The sequence below is a fragment of the Spinacia oleracea genome, chromosome 4 (assembly GCF_020520425.1).
Source record: "Spinacia oleracea cultivar Varoflay chromosome 4, BTI_SOV_V1, whole genome shotgun sequence".
NCBI classification, from domain to species: Eukaryota; Viridiplantae; Streptophyta; class Magnoliopsida; order Caryophyllales; family Amaranthaceae; genus Spinacia; species Spinacia oleracea.
In genome coordinates this window covers 53,163,890-53,171,291 of record NC_079490.1, presented here as the reverse complement: position 1 = coordinate 53,171,291, position 7,402 = coordinate 53,163,890, and positions in this window count along the sequence as shown.

Sequence of the window (7,402 nt, the reverse complement as noted above, 5' to 3'; positions counted from 1 at the left end):
TTCACCTATGAACTTCCTTAGCCATATAGCTTCCTTTGCTGCTTCATGTGCAGCAATGTACTCCGCTTCAGTTGTAGAATCCGCAATGGTGCTTTGCTTAGCACTTTTCCAGCTTACTGCTCCTCCGTTGAGGCAGAAGACAAACCCAGACTGTGATCTGAAATCATCTTTGTCGGTTTGGAAACTTGCGTTCGTATAGCCTTTAACAATTAATTCATCATCTCCACCATAGACCAGGAAGTCATCTTTGTGCCTTTTCAGGTATTTCAGAATATTCTTGGCAGCAGTCCAATGTGCCTCTCCTGGGTCTGACTGGTATCTGCTCGTAGCACTGAGTGCGTACGCAACATCCGGGCGTGTACATATCATAGCATACATTATTGAACCAATTAATGATGCATATGGAATCCCATTCATTCGTCTACGCTCATCAAGTGTTTTTGGGCACTGATTCTTGCTTAGAGTCATTCCATGAGACATGGGTAGGTAGCCTCGCTTGGAGTCCGCCATCTTGAACCTATCAAGCACCTTATTGAAATAAGTGCTTTGACTAAGTCCAATCATCCTTTTAGATCTATCTCTGTAAATCTTGATGCCCAATATGTACTGTGCTTCTCCTAGATCTTTCATCGAAAAACATTTCCCAAGCCAAATCTTGACAGAGTTCAACATAGGAATGTCATTTCCGATAAGTAATATGTCGTCGACATATAATACTAGGAAAGCAATTTTGCTCCCACTGACCTTCTTGTATACACAAGATTCGTCTGCGTTCTTGATGAAACCAAAGTTACTGACTGCTTCATCAAAACGTATATTCCAGCTCCTGGATGTCTGCTTCAATCCGTAGATTGACTTCTTTAGCTTGCATACCTTTTTAGCATTCTTTGGATCCTCAAAACCTTCAGGTTGTGTCATAAACACAGTTTCTGTTAAAATGCCATTTAAGAAAGCAGTTTTGACATCCATCTGCCATATTTCGTAATCGTAATATGCTGCGATTGCTAACATTATCCGAATAGACTTTAGCATTGCAACTGGTGAAAAGGTTTCATCGTAATCCACACCATGGACTTGCCTGTAACCTTTTGCAACCAATCTAGCTTTGAAAACTTCAAGTTTCCCATCCTTGTCCTTTTTCAGTTTGAAAACCCATTTGCTTCCAATGGCTTGGTAGCCATCTGGTAAATCGACCAAATCCCATACTTGGTTTTCAGACATGGAGTCTAATTCAGATTTCATGGCTTCTTGCCATTGCTTGGAGCTAGGGCTCGTCATAGCTTGTTTGTAAGTCGCAGGTTCATCACTTTCAAGTAATAGAACGTCATAGCTCTCGTTAATCAAAATACCTAAGTACCTTTCCGGTTGAGATCTATATCTTTGCGATCTACGCGGGGTAACATTTCTAGATTGACCATGATTCTCACCAGATTCTTCTAAAGATCTCTGAGTTTCATCCTGAATGTCATCTTGAACATTCTCTAGAGTTTGTTGTTTGACTCGAATTTCTTCGAGGTCTATTTTTCTCCCACTTGTCATTTTGGAAATGTGATCTTTCTCCAAAAAGACACTATCTCGAGCAACAAACACCTTGTTCTCAGATGTATTGTAGAAGTAATACCCCTTTGTTTCCTTTGGGTAGCCCACAAGGATACATTTGTCAGATTTTGGATGAAGTTTGTCTGAAATTAATCGTTTGACGTATATTTCGCATCCCCAAATCTTAAGAAAAGACACATTTGGAGGCTTTCCAAACCATAATTCGTATGGAGTCTTTTCTACAGCTTTAGACGGAGCTCTATTTATAGTGAGTGCATCTGTATTTAGTGCATGTCCCCAAAATTCTAATGGAAGTTTGGCCTGACCCATCATTGACCTGACCATGTCTAGCAAGGTTCTGTTCCTCCGTTCCGACACACCGTTCCATTGTGGTGTTCCAGGAGGAGTCAATTCTGATAGAATTCCACATTCTTTCAGATGGTCATCAAATTCATAGCTCAGATATTCACCGCCTCTATCAGACCGCAGTGCCTTAATCTTCTTGCCTAATTGATTCTCTACTTCACTCTGAAATTCCTTGAATTTGTCAAAGGATTCAGACTTATGCTTCATTAGGTAGACATAACCATATCTACTGAAGTCATCAGTGAAAGTGATAAAGTAGCCGAAACCACCTCTAGCATTTGTACTCATTGGTCCACATACATCTGTATGGATTAAACCCAATAGTTCATTTGCTCTTTCTCCAACTTTAGAGAAAGGTTGCTTTGCCATTTTGCCAAGTAAACATGATTCGCATTTACCATAATCCTCTAAGTCAAATGGTTCTAGAATTCCTTCCTTTTGAAGTCTTTCTAAGCGTTTCAAGTTTATATGGCCTAATCGACAATGCCACAGATAGGTGAGATCTGAATCATCCTTTTTGGCCTTTTTGGTATTTATGTTATATACTTGTTTGTCGTGATCTAATAAATAAAGTCCATTGACTAATCTAGCAGATCCATAAAACATCTCTTTAAAATAAAACGAACAACTATTGTCTTTTATTAAAAAGGAAAATCCCTTAGCATCTAAGCAAGAAACTGAAATGATGTTTTTAGTAAGACTTGGAACATGGAAACATTCTTCCAGTTCCAAAACTAGCCCGGAGGGCAACGACAAATAGTAAGTTCCTACAGCTAATGCAGCAATCCGTGCTCTATTTCCCACTCGTAGGTCGACTTCACCCTTGCTTAACTTCCTACTTCTTCTTAGTCCCTGTGGATTGGAACATAAGTGTGAGCCACAACCTGTATCTAATACCAAAGAAGTTGAATTAGCAAGTATACAGTCTATAACGAAAATACCTGAAGATGGAACGACTGTTCCGTTCTTCTGATCTTCCTTTAGCTTTGGACATTCTCTTTTGTAATGGCCTATTCCATCACAATAAAGACAGCTTGATGTGGACTTGTCCTGCTTTGATTTAGCATTGCCCTTGGACTTTCCACCTTTCTTGAACGGTCTCCTTCTAGCCTTGAGTAAATCTTTGGCTTCACAGTCCAGTATTATTTCAGCCTTTCTGACAAGGTGAACAAATTCTGCAACTGTTTCTTCTCTTGGTTCACTTAGGTATAGTTGCTTGAAGCGACCAAACCCACTGTGTAGTGAATTGAGCAAGATAGAGACTGCCATCCTTTCGCTTATTGGTGTTCCTAGTAGACTTAGGCGATCAAAGTATGAACGCATAAGATCCACATGGAACCTCAGTGGGACGCCTACCCTCTGTTTAGTGCGAAGGAGCTGAACATGTGTTTCTTGGACCTCCATCCTATAACACCTGTTGGGAGAACTAACCTTTAGACCAGACATTGATTCAATCAACTCATGGACGTTTAGGTCCCTGTCCTCCGTGCTTCCACGACAGATATCCCTCAGATTCTTGATGAGCGTAAAAGGTTCATAAGCTACAAACCTTCTAGCCTAATCATCAGGGATATTGTTCAGCATGAGACTCATAACCCTTTTGAGATCCGCATCCCAGGCGTAAAATCTCTCAGGGGTCATGTCTCTGGCATAGTAGCTTGGCATGGGATTGGTCAGTACATACTCAAGTCCATTGAGTCTGACTATTTCAACTAGCTTAGCTTCCCATTCAAGAAAATTTGCTAGGTTCAGCATGACCATAAGCTCAGAACCCATGATGATGTTTTGATTGTTGTTTGCCATATTAAAAACTACAATTGAAAAGAATAAACAAATAAATAACCATTCACAGTTTCTCTTAATAAACTTAAATTCTAGCATACATGCATAATTCAATGTTTATTAAGCATTTTATTCAAGTTATGTGTTCCGGCAGGTGTGAATAAAATGATTCAAGATCCTAAAATCATTGAAGAACTAAGCACAGTTTGTCGACTTAATCCTAAAACATCTTAGGTAAGCAAAAGCCTTTTGCTAATAGTCTAGAAACTATTCTTGGTTGATAGGTACGTCTAAGAACTTATTAGGTAAACCTATCGATTTTGCCACGACATAAAAGGACTCCTTACTTATATCGTTGAGTTTCACCAAAACTAACATGTACTCACAATTATTTGTGTACCTTGCCCCTTTAGGACCAATAAGTAACACCTCGCTGAGCGAAAACTATTACTAGATTGATGTAAAGGATATCCAAGCAAGTGTATATTTTGGCATGGCACCTTTTAACTCAATTTTTAAGTTTGGAACTTAAGGCTCTTACTATGTTGGTTAGATTTTAAGTGAACTAAAATCCTTAATCATGCAACATAATCAAGCTTTTGATCTCATGCATTTTAAGACATATTTAAAAGCAATAAATAACTTAAAACATGCATAAGATAAATGTGATCTAGTATGGCCCGACTTCATCTTGAAGCTTTAACTTCAAAGTTCGTCTTGAAAATCTCCGTGGGATGCACCATTTTCTTCAAATAGGATAAGCTATAATTAAAACTAATTACAACTATTTGATGGTACGCAGACCATATTTGAATTGAAAAACAACTTTGGTACTTTAGACCAATTACATTCAAATTAATGGTACGCAGACCATATTTTCTATCCTATTTGGGCCATACTAGTCACTTCATAACCTGCAAAACAGTACATATACAATATATACCATTCACCCATTCATTATCATGAATGGCCCACATAGCTGGTTAGTAAAACACATTATGCATCACGTAAATATTTGCAGCAATTAATCAAGGGCACCAATAATCTACCAATTATTCAGTCCTTATTAATTCTAATCAAGTTGTTTTAACCTTAAGGATTTGTAGACCTAATCAAGAGTTTTTGACTAAAAGCGCTCCCACTTAAACCAATAAATTCATATGCTTTACTAATTTTAAACATAAAAATGTATTTCTAGTCTAACCGGAAACATACAAATTTAATTAAAATTTAAAGCTCATATAAATTTATAATTGAATCCAAAAAGTTTAATTTAATTTCAGTGGTATTTAAATTAATTCATGATTTTAATTTTAGTAAAATAATTAGAATAAATAAAATTTATTATAATTACAATATTCAAAATTAAAATCCAAGAAAATAATTTAAATTATTAATTTTAAAATTAATTAAAATTACGTAAACTGAAAATTTCAAATTAAAATTTCAAAACGATCTAATCGCAACGCAAACATCTCACGCATCGCACGCCCATGGGCCACACGCACACAGCCATCGCTGGCCATGTGCGCGCAGCCCATGCGCTGCGTCGCATAGCTGCTGCTGCTATCCTTCGCAAGCCATCGCGCGAGCTGGTGCTCGCTGCGCGCGCGACAGCGCTCGATGCACGCGAGCTAGCGCTCGCTGCGCGCGCTTGCCAGCGCTCGCCAGCGCTCGCTGTGCGCGCTCGCCAGCTCTCGCTGTGCGCGCTCGCCAGCGCTCGCTGTGCGCGCTCGCCAGCTCTCGCTGTGCGCGCTCGCCAGCGCTCGCTTTGTGAGAGCCAGCGCTCGCTGCGCGAGGCATCGACGCTGTGCGCAGCACTCGTGGCACGCGAGCTTGCGCTCGCTGCGCGCGAGGCTGCGCGCGCTTGCGCGAGGCAGTGCGCGTTGTGGCGCAGCTCGCTTGCTGCCCACATGCGACTGTCGTGCCTTGCCTTCGCCCATGCCCATTCGTCCATTGCTCATAGCCCACGACGCAAGGCAGGGCTGCTGCCTTGTGCTCGTGCACCATGGCCTTGCTCATTGCATTCGTGCCGCATGGGCGACGAGCTCCCTTGCTCGTCGTCACATGCCCGCACTATACAACACCCCTTAAGGGTAACACGTAGCGTCCATTGCTTTGTGCGTGCAAGTTATACGAACGAATCGCATAAAATTTAAAATTTATATTTAAAATGAATGACAAATTAATAAATAATATTAATTTCATAATTTTAGGGCGAAAAAATCGAAAATTTATTATTCAATTGATTTCCGATTAACATGGATTCAAGTCTAGGTCATAAAAATTTAAAATTTATCATAAATTTACAATTTTTATGGTGGTTTTTAATCATAGGTATCTAATTAAATTATAATTAATTATGAAAATCAAATTAATTCTAAATTATTCTAATTTTCAACAAATTAATCATAATTACAAATTAGATTGCATAATTAACAAGACTAGGCATTCAAACTTGTTAAACATATACAGTAGGTCAATCAAAAATTCAAGATTTATCAACAAGAATCGCAAATATTTAATTTAACATCTTAAATTTACGAAATTTTGCATTCGAAAAACTAAAACCTTCGAAAAGTCATAGTTAGGCTTCGAATTTGAGAATTCTGGGTTCTGCCGAAAAACACTATTTTTGTCAAAATTTTAGAATGCCTTTTACATGCGGAATTGACACCAAAATCACTCGATTTGGATGAGTAACGAAGAAACTGCCGAAACACTGCGTACGTATAATTAAATAAACGCAATTTGCAATTAATTAACAATTACGAAAATTAATCACCCCTTTTAATTCTTGCAAATTTGTAACATTTAACCATGTTCATGCAATTTAGATTATGAAAATAATAAGAGGCTCGTGATACCACTGTTAGGTTATGATACATATGACAATTCATAAATCATGCGGAAAAACCATTTAGCCAGGAATACATATTATTTACACATAATCATATAGCATAGTTTAGATGCATACTCTTTGTTGCGTGCCTTCCCTAGCTGTGCCCGAACCGAACAAGAACAAGTCTTTAGGACTCCAAGTGTCGTCCCTCCGTAGATAGTCCACAGCACGTCCGGATCCGCCTTAAGATTGACCAACTAGAATCGCCCTTAAGGTACTAATAATTTTCGGCACTTTTAGGCAAGATGTGTGACTGAATTTTTCTCTCAAAAACTCACTTTGAATACTTGAAAACTCGTTATAAATTGTGAACCCAGGCCACATATTTATAGGGGTATGGAAAGAGAATTGGAATCCTACTAGGATACGAATTAATTAAATTAGAATCCTAGTGGAACTCTTATTTAATTAATTTATCTATTAGGATTAGGAATTTAATCATTAAACGAATCCTATACGCTTTAGGTTTCGTATGTGAACACAAACACATACGCACGCACAGCAGCCCACGAGGGGCGCCATGCGCGCGCGCGCACAGCCCGAGCAACGCAGCCCAATTGCCACGAAGCCCACGACTGCCGCAGCCTTGGGCGCGCGCTGGGCCTGCCTTGCGGTGGGCCTGGCGCAGCCTTGGGCTGGCGTGTTGTGGAGCGCGTTTCCCTTGCTGGACGTGGGCCTGGCTTCGTGCTGGGCCTTCGTCTAGCAAGCTCGTCCGATGCTAATTCGTACGACGCGCTTCCGATTAATTTTCCGATTCCGGAATTCATTTCCGATACGAACAATATTTAACATTTCCGATTCCGGAATTAATTT